This window comes from Mustela putorius, unplaced genomic scaffold (assembly GCF_011764305.1).
Source record: "Mustela putorius furo isolate JIRA1106 unplaced genomic scaffold, ASM1176430v1.1 tig00003845_pilon_pilon_pilon, whole genome shotgun sequence".
NCBI classification, from domain to species: Eukaryota; Metazoa; Chordata; class Mammalia; order Carnivora; family Mustelidae; genus Mustela; species Mustela putorius.
This window is the reverse complement of record NW_025421998.1, coordinates 59,865,208-59,880,598: the sequence shown is the minus strand read 5'-3', so window position 1 is coordinate 59,880,598 and position 15,391 is coordinate 59,865,208. Positions and strand designations below refer to the sequence as shown.

The window sequence follows — 15,391 nt, the reverse complement described above, 5'->3', positions numbered from 1 at the left end:
CAAGCTTACAAAATTGTCATTTGAAAGTTTACTTCTTTTGACTCTAAGTTTTAATTATTTTAATAGATGTAATTTTTTCTTTTAATTAACTTGTGCCATTTCTCACTCAGGGGAAATGAAACAAAAATTAAAACTGAAAAATGTGTTACTCAAAATTCACAAAACTGAGTAAGTGTGGTAAACTTTCAAGTGATGGTTTTGAAAGCTGCATCATTTATACCTCTGAAGTTATTAAAACTGCAATAAAACTTTGGTGACACCCCGTTTTTGAAGACATATGCTCAAGTATGATTCATCTTCTATTTACTATAAAATTCAGTTTGGTTTTCACATAAGTGGCTCCATATTGGGCAAAGGTATTCCTTGACCAGTAGCTGTCCTTGACTTAAGGTCCAAAATTTAGAGGGCCCCCTTTGGCCCTCCACTGGCTGTCTTCCACACAGAGTGAGGCATCCATGGGACTAAGGCCATTGGATGTCCTCTGCAGCAAATCTATTCCTCCCCAAACCTTGTTCTGAGTGCCCAGGATTCCCCAGATTGCTTTTCCAGAAAACTGAGACTTGGTGACATTAACTAATTTGTTCCAGCTTACAAAATTAGTGCTATAGTTAGCTTAAGTTGCATAACAAACCACCCAAAATGTCAATGTCTTAAAATAACAATGAATTGGTTTTTTCTCCAGCACAGTGGACTGGCTGGGCCATTCTGCTGCTGATTTCTGCCAGGGCTCACTCATCCACTAGGCTAGTGGAGAGGTTGAGCTGGAATCCTCTGACTTCTCTTACTGGTCTCTCAGGGGGTGCTGCTCTCTCTGGAATGTTCTGTCTCCTGCGTGTGACCTCTCACTCTCCAGGAGCCATGCTGGCTTCTTGCACGGTGGTCACAAGGCAGCAGCCTCGAAACAGAAGATGCAAGGCGTTTTGATTTCTGGGATGCAACCAGCGTTTGCCCACATTCTATCAGTCAAAACCAGTCACAAGGGCAGCTCTTAGTTAATGGGACCGCTGAAAACAGACTCTACCTCTTGATGGGAAGAGCAGCCAAGTCACCCGACAAAGGAGCAGGGTGGTCTTGTTTGATTATCTTTAAAAATAATGGATCAGAACTAGTAGCCAAGTAGCACAGTCAGAATTCCAAGCCAGGTGGCCTGCCCGGGGTGCTCTAAGTAACCGTCTCCGAATCACAGGACATTTGGGGACATTCCTATGTGGGAACGACTACATTCCTGTATTTTGTCTTACTTTGCGCTTTTAATCTCCTTACCTTTTTAGCCCCTGTGCCCGCCCCCCATCGCCGGTGTCTGTGTACCTGAGGGAAGTGCCCAGCACCTGAGTACAGTGCCCAGTACCTGAAGGAAGTTCAAAATACCTATCACTTACAAGAGATGTGACACTTAACCTAGGTCTCAGTTGCCCGCCTGCAGAATAGGGATAATCTTAGCACAGAACCTATCCAGTTGAGATAAGGTTCCCAGGCCCTCCTGCAGAGAAAGCACCTGGCTCAGGGCTGGCCCTTGGTGAGCTCTCAGGATCAGTAGACTGGAATGGGCACTTGTGATGAATACAAGAGGGCTTTCTAAACAGTGGCAGGAAAAACACCACTGGGTTTCCAGATGCAGACACCCGGGTTGCCAACACCAGGATTGCAAGCACCCGCGGAGGGGAAAGATTGCACAGGGGGAAGATTTTTAAATACAATGTTGAAATTCTGAGAGCAGCTTTAAAAAAGAAAGAGGGAAAATCAAAACACGCAAAGGAACAAACCCACCAGAGCTGCGCCCGCAGCCGACCTTTCTCCCTTTACTTTTTAGTATTCCCCTCTGGGTGCCTGCTTCTTCCAGGTTGGAGGCTGCCTGCGCGCGGCCGGGTCGCCAGCGCGGGAGGTGGGGACCTACCTCTGGCTCCAAAGGTCTAAGTCACGTGGGCCGCGGAGAGGCGCGCTCAGAAGCCGGCGTTGGGCAGGGTAGTCGCGAGGGGCCGGGCTGCTGCACTTCTCGCCGCCTGCGCCACGGCTGCGCGGACCTGCGGGCTCGGGTGAGTGCGACGCGGCGCGCAGGGTCCTGCCTCGAGGTTGTCCCGGGACGCCGGGAGCGCCGGGCGGGTGTCTGCGGAGCCGCGGTGTGCGCAAGGCGGGAGCTAGAGCTTGGCGGGCTCGGAGTTTCCAGGTTGGGAGCCGGGGAGGCTTGGCGCTAGGCTCTAGGTGTGCCCGGCCGGGGGAACGTTCCCGAAGGCTCCTGGCACAATCCGAGGCAGTCGCACGGGGGCTTATTGCACGCCAGGAAACCTCTTGGTTCAGGGTTTTCCCCGGGGTGCGCGAAGCCTTGGGGTACCCCGTTACTCCTGATGCAAGGTGGGGACACATCCCCTGCCTCCCTCAACACGTCTTTGGGATGTTTTGATTTTGTGGGTGCTGTGGAAGAGGGGAAGGGGGAAATGCCTTCGAGTTGAGCACCCCACAGAAGAAGAATTGTCTTGATAGAGAGAAAGCAAGCACAGAAGAGAGACCTGGAATATAGGACTAGGGGAAAACGGGGGCACAGGATAGCTGGAAGCAGCTCCCTGCCAAGCAGATTCAGCCCTTACTGGGAAGTTCCTAGGAGCCAGTGGGACCCTTAGAGACAAATGGAAGCACCCAGTACCTTTTAGGACAGCTTGGTCTCACGGGAAAAAATAGGCTTTGGTGTATTTATGGATTCAAATCCCAGCAATGCATTTTGATAGTTGGTGACTTTGAGCAAAATTTTTTAGGTTTGCTAAGCCGCAGTCTCCCTATTTTAAAGACAGTTCTTTTTTCTCCTCCTCTTAAATGGACAACTAACTTTTTACTATTTCTGGTGTGAGATGAGTAAAAACAGAGATGGAAGAAAAAAAATTAACTAGGATGAATTTTGCTAACTTGAACTGTATCTTTTAAGAAAGTTGTTCAAAATAGGAATTTTTACATTTTTGGAAAAAGTAGATCACACTGGCTTTGTTGGTGTATGAGAGTCTGTACAGTTGTCAAGATCCTTAGGACGATTGGGATTTCTAGATTTGTGCTCCAGGCCACTCTAAGTCCAGTGGTAACTCTTTATAATGTAATGCAAGTGTTCTTAGCAAGAAGCTGTTTCATTCTTTTTTTTGGTGGGGGGAGGGAGTTGGGTTTATTGGAAGGGCATAAGTGATCTCATAAAATATATGGCTAGTTTATAAGCTAGCTTATAAACCAATTTATAATGGGGTTCTTCTAGACTGATTTTAGAGCCTGAGAAATAAGTGGTTTTTGACTGATAGGTGATTTAAGTAACTTAGAAGAGTGTTAAGCAAGTCCACAGGACTTGCCAGTTCACACCCCTTGAGAAAATAAAAACAAGAAGCAAACGGCATGACCGTATTTTGTTGATGACTTTGTTTTAGAAAGCATATGATGTGTCAGAGGAAAGAATCAGTGTTGACTACATTATTGGTATACACTGAAGTAAGATGAGAAGAGCTTAATTACTGCCTCAGATAACATCAGATACCCGTTTATTAGCACTGAAATTCCCGAGGTAAATTGGTAATGACCCATTAATAAGGAGTATAGTTCATTTTAAAAGGAAATGGGATTATTTCACGTTAGCATTCCCAGGGGTTTAATACTGTGGGGTTTTCGTGGGCTGAACTAAGAACATTTAAAAGAATGGAGGGCTCCTGGGTGGCTCAGTGGGTTAAGCCGCTGCCTTCGGCTCAGGTCATGATCTCGGGGTCCTGGGATCGAGTCCCGCATCGGGCTCTCTGCTCAGCAGGAGCCTGCTTCCTCCTCTCTCTCTCTCTCTGGCTGCCTCTCTGCCTACTCATGATCTCTCTCTGTCAAATAAATAAATAAAATCTTTAAAAAAATAAATAAAAGAATGGAAATAGGTAAGTTTCTCATAATTTGAAAGGTACCTTTTGAAGAATGACTCATGAATATCTACATAGATTTGAGAAAGGGTAAGCTGGTCAGAATGCTAAGAGCTGTACCTTGGCCAAAAATAGGAACGGAGTTTAAACTTTTTCTGATATTTGCAAGTTCAAAGATTTAAGCAGCAATGGACTCGGTTCACAGCACAGTGATCAGGTACTTTCATCATAAAACCCAACTAGTAAGCATAAATGAACCGAAACTACAGTATTGACATTTCTTTCCCTCGGAGATATTATAGGAATAGCCTTGTACATGAAACCATATGTTTTTCTTTTATTACTTTAAACCAGAACCTGGGAAGTTAGATGGGGAGGGGAGGGGATAACTTTAGGTCCTTTGATCAGTTGGCCTGATAGAGCAAATTCTTAGCGTCTTATCTTTCCAAATCCTTGGGAGTTACTTAACCTTTTCTACATATTCTGATTCTAATTAGTGGTTCATTTTAAACTGTTAGGGTTATTTACAGGTCGAAATATTTATGTAGGCATCCGGGGCTAGCCCTTTCTCCTTTCTCGTTTGGGACTCCATATCCCATTACTTATCTTTCAGAAAGACCACTAGAGACATCTTGGTATAACTATATGGTTCTTTGGGGGAGTAGGTAACCCAGCTCCCAAGAGATCAATTCTTCTTTTTCTTTCTCTGCAACCTGTTCTGTTCATAGCTCAACCTTTACTTTGTCCCAGATCATTTGCAAAGTCTCCCAACTTAGCTCTCAGATGTCAGATCCTCTCCACTCTAGCCTAACACAGATGCTGGAATGAGCTTTCTAAAGCACAAGACACTCCCCTCCTTAAATGCCTTCAGTGCCTCCTGACTGCAACCAGTATGAAGTATAAACTTCCTTTTTTTTTTTTTGGCCTGGATTCTGTTTCTGTTTCTTTTTTTTTTTTTTTTTATTGTCTTATGTTAGTCACTGTACAGTACAGCATTTTGATATAGTGTTCCATGATTCACTGTTACCATATAATACCCAGTGTTCCATCCAATACGTGCCCTCCTTAATATCCATTACTGAAGGCTCACTGATACCCACACCCCTCTCCCTTCTAAAACACTCAGTTTGTTTCATGGAGTCCATAGTCTCTCATGGTTCGTCTCCCACTCCAATTTCCCCCGCTTCATTTTTCCCTTTCTTTTCCTAATGTCCTTTGTGCTATTACTTATGTTCCACAAATAAGTGAAACCATATGATAATTGACTTTCTCTGTTTGACTTACTTCACTCAGCATAATCTCCTCCAGTCCCATCCATGTTGATGCAGAAGTTGGGTATTCATCCTTTCTGATGGCTAAGTAATATTCTGTCGTGTATGTGGACCATATCTTCTTTATCCATTTGTCTGTTAAAGGGCATCTCAGCTCTTACTACAGTTTGGCTATTGTGGACGTTGCTGCTGTGAACATTGGAGGCATATGGCCCTTCTTTTCATTACATCTGTATCTTTGGGATAAATATCCAGGAGTGAAATTGCTGGGTCACAGGGTAGCTCTATTTTTAATTTTTTGAGGAACCCCCACAGTTTTCTAAAGTGGTTGCACCAATTTGCATTCCCACCAATAGGGTAAGAGTGTTCCCCTTTCTCCACAGTTTCTCCAACATGTGTTGTTTCTTGCCTTGTCAATTTTTGTCATTCTAACTGATGTAAGGTGGTATCTCAATGTGGTTTTGATTTGAATCTTCCTGATGGCTCTTGATGATGAACGCTTTTTCATGTATCTGTTAGTCATCTGTATGTCTTTTTTGGAGAAGTGTCTGCTCATGTCTTCTGCCCAACTTTTGACTTGTTTATCTGTTTTTTGGGTGTTGTGTTTGAGAAGTTCTTTATAGATCTTAGATATCAACTCTTTGTCTGTGGTGTCATTTGTGAATCTCTTCTCCCATTCCGTGGGTTGCCTCTTTGTTTTGTTGACTGTTTCCTTTGCTGAGCAGAAACTTTTTATGTTGATAAAGTCCCAAAAGTTCATTTTCACTTTTGGTTTCCCTTGCCTTTGGAGACATGTCTTGAAAGAAGTTGCTGTGGCCAATGTCAAAGAGGTTACTGCCTATGTTCTCCTCTAGGATTTTGATGGATTCCTATCTTACATTGTGTTCTTTCATCCATTTAGAGTTTATCTTTGTGTATGGTGTAAGAGAATGGTCCAGTTTCATTCTTCTGTACATAGCTGTCCAGTTTTCCCAGCACCATTCATTGCAGAGACTGTCTTTTTTCCATTGGATATTTTTTCCTGCTTTGTCGAAGATTAGTTGACCATAGAGTTGAGGGTCCATATCTGGGCACTCTATTCTGTCTCATTGGTCTATGTGTCCGTTTTTGTGCCAGTACCATATTGTCTCGGTGTTCATAGCTTTGTAATATACCTTGAAATCAAGCAACGTGATGCCCCCAGATTTGTTTTTCTTTTTCAACATATCTTTGGTGATTCAGGGTCTTTTTTGGTTCATACAAATTTTAAGATTGTTTGTTCCAGCATTTTGAAAAATGCCAGGGGTAATTTTACTGGGATGGCATTGAAAATATAGATTGCTCTGGGCAGTATAGACATTTTAACAATGTTTATTCTTCCAAACCAGGGGCATGGAATGTTTTTCCATCTTTTTGTGTCTTCTTCAATTTCTTTCATGAGTGTTTTGTAGTTCCTGAAGTAAAGATCCTTCACCTCTTTGGTTGGGTTTATTCCCAGGTATCTTATGGTTTTTGGTGCTATTGTAAATGGAATCAATTCTTTAATTTCTCTTTCCACAGTTTCATTGTTATTGTATAAGAAAGCAACTGATTCTGTGCATTGATTTTTTATTCTGCCACATTACTGAATTGCTGTATGAGTTCTAGTAATTTGGTGATGGAGACTTGGGTGAGCATGTCACCTGCAAACAGAATGAGTTTGATTCTTCTTTTCCAATTTGAATACATTTTATTTCTTTTTGCTGTCTGATTGCTGTTGCTAGGACTTCTAGTATTATGTTGAACAGTAGTGGTGAGAGTGGGAATCCTTGTCGTGTTCCTGATCTCAGTGGGAAGACTCTCAGCTTTTCTCCATTGAGAATGATATCTGCTGTGGGTTTTTTATAGATGGATTTTATGAAGTTGAGATATGTTCCTTCTATCCCTATACTCTGAAGAGGTTTAATCAGAAAAGGATGCTGTATTTTGTAAATGTTTTTTCTGCATCAGTTGAGAGGACCATGTGGTTCTTGTCTCTTCTCTTATTTATGTGTTCTATCACATTGATTGATTTGCAAATGTTGAACAACCCTTGCATCCCAGGGATAAATCCCACCTGGTCCTGATGTGTAATCCTTTTAATGTACTGTTGGATCCTCTTAGCTAGAATCTTGGTGAGAATTTTGACATCTGTATTCATCAGGAATATTGGTCTGAAATTCTCCTTTTTGATGTTTTTTTTGCCTGGTTTTGGGATCAAGGTAATGCTGGCCTCATAGAAAGAGTCTGGAAGTTTTTCTTTTGTTTCTTATTTTTTGAAACAGCTTCAGGAGAAGGGGTATTATTTCTTCGATGAATGTTTGGTAGAATTCCCCAGGGAATTCATTAGGCCCTGGACTCTTGTTTTTTGGGAGGTTCTTGATCATTGCTTCAATATTGTTATTCAGGTTGTCAATTTCTTCCTGTTTCAGTTTTGGAAGTTTATAGGTTTCCAAGAATGCATCTATTTCTTCCAGGTTGCTTAATTTATTGTCATATAGCTGTTGATAATAATTTCTGATAATTGTATTTATTTCCTTGGTGGTAGTCATCATCTCTTTCCTTGCATTCATAATTTGATTAATTGGGTCCTTTCTCTTTTCTTTTGGATAAGTCTGGACGTGGTTTATTGATCTTACTCTTTCAAAGAACCAGTTTCTAGTTTTGTTAATATGTTCTGCTGTATTTCTGGATTTTTAATTAATTAACTAATACAGCAATTAATATTGCTGTGTTTCTAATTAATTGATCTCTGCTCTAATATTAATTATTTCCCTTCTCATGCATGAGTTAGGCTTAATTCGTTGTTGATTCTCCAGATCTTTAAGGCGTAAAGACAGTTTGTATATTTGGGATTTTCTTTTCTTTTCTTTTTTTTTTTTTTTTTTGAGTGAGGCTTGGATGGCTATGTATTTCCCCCTTAGGACTGCCTTTGCCATATCCCTTAGGTTTTGGATTGCTACATCTTTATTCTCATTGGTTTCCATGAATTAACTAAGTTCTTCTTTGATTTCCTGATTGACCCAAACATTCTTGAGTGGGATGGTCTTTAGCTTCCAAATATTTGCATTTCTTCCAAACCTTTTCTTGTGATTGAGTTCCAGTTTCAAAGCATTGTGGTCAGAGAATATGCAGGGAATAATCTCAGTCTTTTGGTATCAGTTGAGACCTGATCTGTGACCCAGTATGTGGTCTATTCTGGAGAAAGTTTCCATGCACACTTGAGAAGAATGTGTATTCTGTTGTTTTAGGGTGGAATGTTCTGTATATATCTATGAGGTCCATCTGGTCCAGTGTGTTATTCAAAGCTCTTATTTCTTTGTTGATTTTCTGCTTAGTTGATCTGTTTTTTGCTGAGAGTGGAGTATTAAGGTCTCCTACAAATTAATGTATTATTATCAATAGTCTCTTTATTTTGATCAATGGTTGGTTTTTGTAGTTGACTACTCCCATGTTGGGAGCATAGATATTTACAACTGTTAGATCTTCTTGTTGGATAGACCCTTTAAGAATGATATAGTGTCCTTCTGTACCTGAGTACAGTCTTTAGCTTAATATCTAATTTATCTGATATGAGAATCCTGCCCCAGCTTTCTTTTGAGGTCCGTTGGCAGGAAAGATTGTTCTCCATCCCTTCATTTCCAGTCTGGATGTATCTTTAGGTCCAAAATGAGTCTCTTGTAGACAGCATTTGGTGAGTCCTGTCTTTTTATCCAGTCTGCAACCCTGTGTCATTTTATGGGAGCATTTAGGCTGTTCACGTTGAGAGTGATTATTGATAGATAAGATTTTATTGTCATCATGTTGCCTGTGAAGTCTTTGTTTCTATGGATTATCTCTGTACATCTCTGTTCTGTATCACTCTTGGGGTCTTTCTTCTTTTATAGAAACCCCCCCTTAATATTTCTTGCAGCGCCGGCCTACTGGTCACATATTCTAAAAGAATAGGTCTCTGCTGGTCCTGGAAGCTTCTCACCTCTACATCTCTTCTGAATGACAGCCTTGCTTGATAAAGCATTCTTGGCTGCATATTCTTCTTATTTAGTGCCCTGAATATGTCTTGCCATCCCTTTATGTCTTGCCACATCTCTGTGGACAAGTCTGACGTTATTCTGATGGTCCTTTCTCTGTACATAAGGAATCTCTTCCCCCAAACTGCCCTTAAAATGGTTTCCTTGGTTCTAAGATTTGCGAGTTTTACTATTACATGTCTGGGCATTGATGTGCCCTCATTGATCTTGGGGGGTGTCCTCTCTGCCTTTAGGACACAATTGCTTGTTTCATTCCCCAGATTGGGGAAGTTCTTGGCTATGATTTGGTCAAACATATCTTCTAGTCCTCTCTCTCTGTCTCCCCACCTCCTCAGGGATCCCAGTAATTCTGACGTCGGAATGTTTCATGGCATCATTTCTCCCTCTAATTCTGTTTTCATGGATTTTAAGCTGTTTGTTCCAGGCCTCCCCCTGCTTCTTCTTTTCTATCAGTTTTTCTTCAAGACCGACAATCATTCTTCTGAATCATCTCCCCTAACTGTTAGAGTATCTAGATTAGATTGTGTCTCATTGATAGCATTTTTAGGCTCTGCCAAATCTGCTTTCACTTCTGCCCTTAACAAATCTATGTTGCCATTAATAGTTTTCCCCAGCCTGACTATTGTCTTCATAACTGCTACTCTGAAGTCTATTTCTGACATCTTGCTTATATCCATATCCATCAGAACTGCTGGAGAGGCCATTGTCTTTGGGTCTTTTCTTTGTTGGGAATTCCTCCTCCTTGTCATTCTGTTAAGTTGTGGTTGAGGGAACATACAGCTAAAAATAGTAACTACTATTCAGGCAAGGTGCACCCTGGGAAGTTTCAGAGCAATCAGAAGTCACCAGCAAAAACGGAAAAAAAAAAAAAAGACCCCAGCCAAAATGAGCCCCAAGAGTAAAATTTATAAAGTACAAAAACAAAACACCAACAAAAAAAGAAAAAAAATAAATAAAATTAAAAAGTGGGGTGGCGAGGTGGCGGGAAGGTTGTTATAGTCTCTCCATGTGGGTGAGGAAGGGTATTTCAGTCCTTCCTGGGTGTATCTTGTTATCTTTGTTTGAGAACTCAACTCTCCAGAGATAAAGGGAAATTAAAACTGGTATATATACAAAGGTAGTATTGAGTAGGGGAAAAAGGACTACATTGAAGCTTATATCTATATATATAAAGAAAAGGGAAAAAAAAGTATATGTATGAGAAAGTTACTATGGAATGTGTTGTGTTAAATATCTGGTTGAAATGATAAGTAGGTTAAAAAAAAAAACAAAAAACAAAGAACCAAGAATCATGAGAAAGAATTTTTAAAAAGAGAGAGAAAAAAGTATCCAAGAAACATACAGGCTGTGAGCCAACACCAGGAGCTTAATATAATGTTTTCCCCTTGGTGTTGGGGTTTTGCAGTTTTATGATGCAAAATTAATTTTATTCGCTTACCTGCAGCAAAGGAGGACATATACCCAAGGGACTGGGGACATAGGACAAGACCTCTAAAAGGTTTGGCCTTATGCTGAGTGAGGCAAAGGAGGGATCAGGGAAGTGGGGGTGGGGGGATGTGGTGTTCAAGGCAGTTCAGCAACTATTACAGCAGTCTTGGTTCAGGAGGTGGGAGCAACAAAGTAGGACTGGGGATACATCGCTAAGAAAGCAGGAACTGCCCAGAACAAAGGATTGTCAGTCATTTGGCAGCTGCAGTGTGGCCTTGGGCACGTAGAAATGTTGTCACTGTTCTGTTGGGAACATTACTAGGTGATTACCAGAAGGACTGATTTTCATTTGCTCAGATTTCTTTACTCCTCCCTTCATATGCTCGAGTGCATGCACGTGCCCATACATACACACATGCACACCCATTAATGCACTCATGCTAGTTGAAGGCATGGTGAAATTGAGTAGTGGTGATGTGGGAAACAAAGGCAGAAGAAAAATTATTAAATTTGCTTGTCATCTATAGTCTATTGACACGTCCTTGAAACAGGCAAAGTGACATTCCTCTAGGGACTCAGCTGCCTCAGATTTAATACTTTGCTAAGGGCAAAAGGCAATCTGAGTCCCCCAGGGTCTTGAAAGTCTACTTTAACATACAAAAAATCCTTTGGGAACTTACTTTATCTCTACCATCCCATCGCCCCCCCCCAACCCCCGTCCCAAGGTACATGTTGGCAATCATCCCCCAAGCATATACACATGTGAAGGGTCTCATGACTCAGGCTTTATTAGACAATAATAAATGACCTTTCCTGAACAATAGCTATTCCCTCCAAGGTCCTGGAAACCTTGCTTCCAAAATTCATTAGAGATTTTTATTATCCCTAACTCTCTCCTAACTTGAAAGTATACAGTGGGTCACACCTCATGACCCCGGGGCAGCTCTTTCTGCCCACATGTCCTGTACCTGTGCTTTAATAAAATCACCTTTTGCACCAAAGATGTCTCAAGAATTCTTCCTCGGCTGTCAGCTTCAAACACTAACATCTTTTCCTACATCAGTGGGAGTTCTTAGTTAATGATACTACTATCTGCCGCAGCCACGTAAGTCAGATCTGGGAATCATCCTAGGTTCTGTTCTATTTCAGCATATAATATCTCCATCATTCACAAGGTCCTGCTAATGTTACCTTCAAATTATTTTTGAAGTCTGCCCCGTCCACACTTTTACTATTGCCTTTACCTGATTTAGGCTTCCTCGTCTTAGTTCTGTGTTAGTATAAACTCCATTAACTGGTGTCTGTGCCTTCTCTCTTCTCATTTAAATCCATCCTCACACTATGGCCATAATATTCTTTACAAGATACAGAGCCCTCAGTAGTTTCTTCACTAGAGGATAAAGGTTCTGAACGGCTTCCAGGCTCTCTGCAGTCTGCCATCTATTGACTTCTCCTGCTCCATCTTACCTTTTATCCACTTCCTACTTTATGCTGATATCTTGCCTGTGTCTTGGTTATCTGTTGCCATGCAACAGAGTTTGTAAAGGTCTAAAACCCTGGCCCGAGAAAATAGGAAAGGCAACAGCAAATGAAGAGTGTGGGGAAATTCATATAACTAGGAGTTAAGGTCAGGGTCATGAATGGCTTAGAGATTTGCAGTGGCCCAAGCCAGTTGTGATAAGGACCTGGAATAGGACTTGGGAGTAGTGCTAAGGAGGAGAGGGCAAATTTGAAAGACAACTAAGAGATTCAGTTGGTGATTGATTGGCTGCGGGACCGCTGCAAGGAGAGAGATAAATCAAGAAAGAATCCAGGGTTTCTAGCTTCAGTGTTTTGAGACTATTTCTCCTTTCCTTTCCTTTTCTTTCCCATTTTAATTTTTTTTTTTAATTTTTAAAGATCTAACTGATTATCAAATGATTTCTGAATTGGATCAGCGTTCCATCTAGCAAGTAGAGGGGAATCTCTGAGGCTCCATTAAAAAAAAAAAAAAGGAAGGTTTTTATAGGAGGGTGGAGCGAGAAAGTTATTAGTAAAAGAAAATGATTGTTCATTTTTCTCTTAGGGGGAAAAGCAAAGGGTCTTTCATGCAGATGACCTCATCTTCCCAGGGGGAGGGTGGAGAGGACCCCTGTGGCAGACTCATTGGTACCCATCAGAAAATTCCTGACTGACTAATGAAGACTATATTTCTGGAAGAGGTTGAATCTGCAGTTTTTCTATGCATTAAGCCCTAGTTTGGGGAGTTGGCCTAAGTGATGTCATTTTCAGCCTGTGGTTTTCTTTTTTAAAATTCCCACCCCCTTTTATTTTTTTTTTTTAAAGATTTTTATTTGTTTATTTATTTGACAGACAGAGACCACAAGTAGGCAGAGAGGCAGGCAGAGAGAGAGGAGGAAGCAGGCTCTCCGCCAAGCAGAGAACCCGATGTGGGGCTCAATCCTGAGATCATGACCCGAACCAAAGGCAGAGGCTTTAACCCACTGAGCCACCCAGGTGCCCCAAATTCCCACCCTTTGTTCAGACTCTCAGTTTACCTGAGAGATATGGTTAAAATATAGGCAATTTGAGAATTGAGAATATTTGAGAATATTTCTAACAAAGACAGAAAATAGAGAAGTAGGAACATGTTTACGGAAGAAGATACTAAATTGGGTGTTTGGGTTCTTCTTGATTACTTTTGATTTTTGTCAACATAGTTCACATATGTAGGTGAAAAATCCAAATCCTATTACACTTCTCACCATAAAATATTTTAGTCCTCTTCACCATCACTCCCCACCCTTTCCTTATCTGTAAGGTTTCCTCTGGCTCTTATCGGTTTCTTCTGTTATCTAACTCCAAATTTCTAAGTAATCTGCATAGTCTGTTTCTTGACTTTCTGGTTTAAGAGTTGTGTGTTTTTCTCAATTTGAGATATTTTCTATGGACTTCCTATTAATCAACGTGGGAATTTAGCACTCTTACCTGATGTCCCAACTTGCCTGCCCCCCATTCCTGTTCAAATGGCTATGGAGTATCTGGTTGTTGCTAAATCAGTGTCTGATGCTTACTTTATTATGCAAGTATGACTCACTGCTGAGCCGAGCAGTATACTCTGCATTGCCTTCCTGTACAGTTTTATATTCTCCATCAAGAGAATAACTTCCTCTTTTTGGATTGCCTAGTTTTCTGTGACATTATCAGGACTTCTTCCAAAGCTGTGGACAGAACCGTAGTATCCTTACAGATAGGATTTTTTACAAAAACCTGTGTGGTAGGCGTATTTTTTATTTTCTTGAGGATCTTTGCTCTGTCTCACTGCTCTGACCCACACTGGTGGTTCTCCAGGCACAGCTGTCATCTTGGATTTCTCTTCTGCATTAGTTCCCCTCGTCATGAAATTTCTATCTTTCCCTTTCTTGGTTTTCTTCATTGTTTTGGTGGAAAATATCTACTAGTAGCTTCCTGAGTCGTGTAGTTTAAAAATTAATTTGTTAGAAACCTTACAAGGTTCCCTTAATTTATCCTCACACTTGTTTGAAAGTTCAGCTGAGCATATAATTCTAATTTGAAAATTATTTTCCTCTTAGTATTTTGAAGGCGTGTTTTCCCAGTATCTCTTAGCTGCTATTGAAAAGTTAAATGTCATCTTGGTTCTTTTTTTTTTTTTTAATTTTTTTTTTTTAAATTTTTTGACAGACAAAGATCACAAGTAGCAGAGGGCAGGCAGAGAGAGAGGAAGGGAAGCAGGCTCCTCTGTGGAGCAGGGAGCCCGATGCGGGGCTCGATCCCAGGACCCTAGGATCATGACCTGAGCCGAAAGCAGAGGCTTTAACCCACTGAGCCACCCAGGCGCCCCTCATCTTGGTTCTTGATACTCTTTTGTGGTATCTCTCTTTCTCTTTTTTCTCTCTGGAAAGTTAATGACAGTCTCTTTATTTCTGGAAACTCTTCTGCGTCATGTCATTCCTTGATCCGGGAACTTGGTGGTTCCTTTAAATCTGGGAGTTATGTCTGTACCTCTGCTAAATTTTTTTGTATTATCGCTTTGATAATTTCCTCCCTTGCATTGTACCTCTCTTCTCTTTCTAGAACCCCCATTAGTTGGATGTTGTTCTTCCAGAACCAATCTCTTAATTATCTTATCTTTTTTCTTTTTTTAAAGCCCTTTTTTTTTTAGTTATATTTTCTAGGGGATTTATGTGTCTTTGTTGTCCCACTCTTTTATCAAAATCTTGAGATTGCTCCCACCTTATTTTTAGTTTTCAGGAACAAGGTCTTGTCCTTCATTCTCTTTTAAGAAAGAAGTATTCTGGGGGCACCTGGGTGGTTCAGGGGTTAAGCCTCTGCCTTCGGCCCAGGTCATGAGCTCAGGTTCCTGGGATCAAGCCCTGCATCTCGGGCTCTCTGCTCGGCAGGGAGCCTGCTTCCCCCCTCTCTCTGTCTGCCTCTCTGCCCACTTGTGATCACTCTCTCTGTCAAATAAACAAATAAAATCTTTAAAAATTAAAAAAAAATGAAGTATTCTGTGATTAAATTAATGTAATATCTTCTCTTACCTCCCTAAAGATATATCTGGTATATATGTATATATATGTATATACATATGTATATATATATAGTTTTTGGAAGAATTATTCCACACCTTATATTTTTGTTTCTTCTGATTTTTTTTCAAGTAATTTCTTTTGCTTTTTCTTCCAAATTAAAGGCTTTCTTCCAATGTCCAGCACTTCTTTGACTCTAGTTTTATATTCAGTGTGAGAAACCAAGTTGCTGGTTGGAAGCTCCATTGTCTTGAAGGGATTTGCCAGCAGTT

At 41.0% G+C, this 15,391-nt stretch overlaps 1 protein-coding gene across 3 annotated transcripts in view; it reads left to right on the top strand.

Moving 5' to 3' along the window:
* The first annotated feature begins 1,949 nt into the window (after positions 1-1,949).
* Positions 1,950-15,391, top strand: part of CPVL (carboxypeptidase vitellogenic like) — a 129,008-nt gene continuing 115,566 nt past the window's right edge. For 2 of the 3 annotated variants that reach the window (XM_045062829.1, XM_004762557.3), the window contains exon 1: positions 1,950-2,033. The gene's annotated coding sequence lies outside the window, so the exon portion shown is untranslated. Of the gene's footprint in view, positions 2,034-2,074; positions 2,165-15,391 lie in introns of those variants that run through there. The other variant, XM_004762558.3, reaches the window with a different exon arrangement.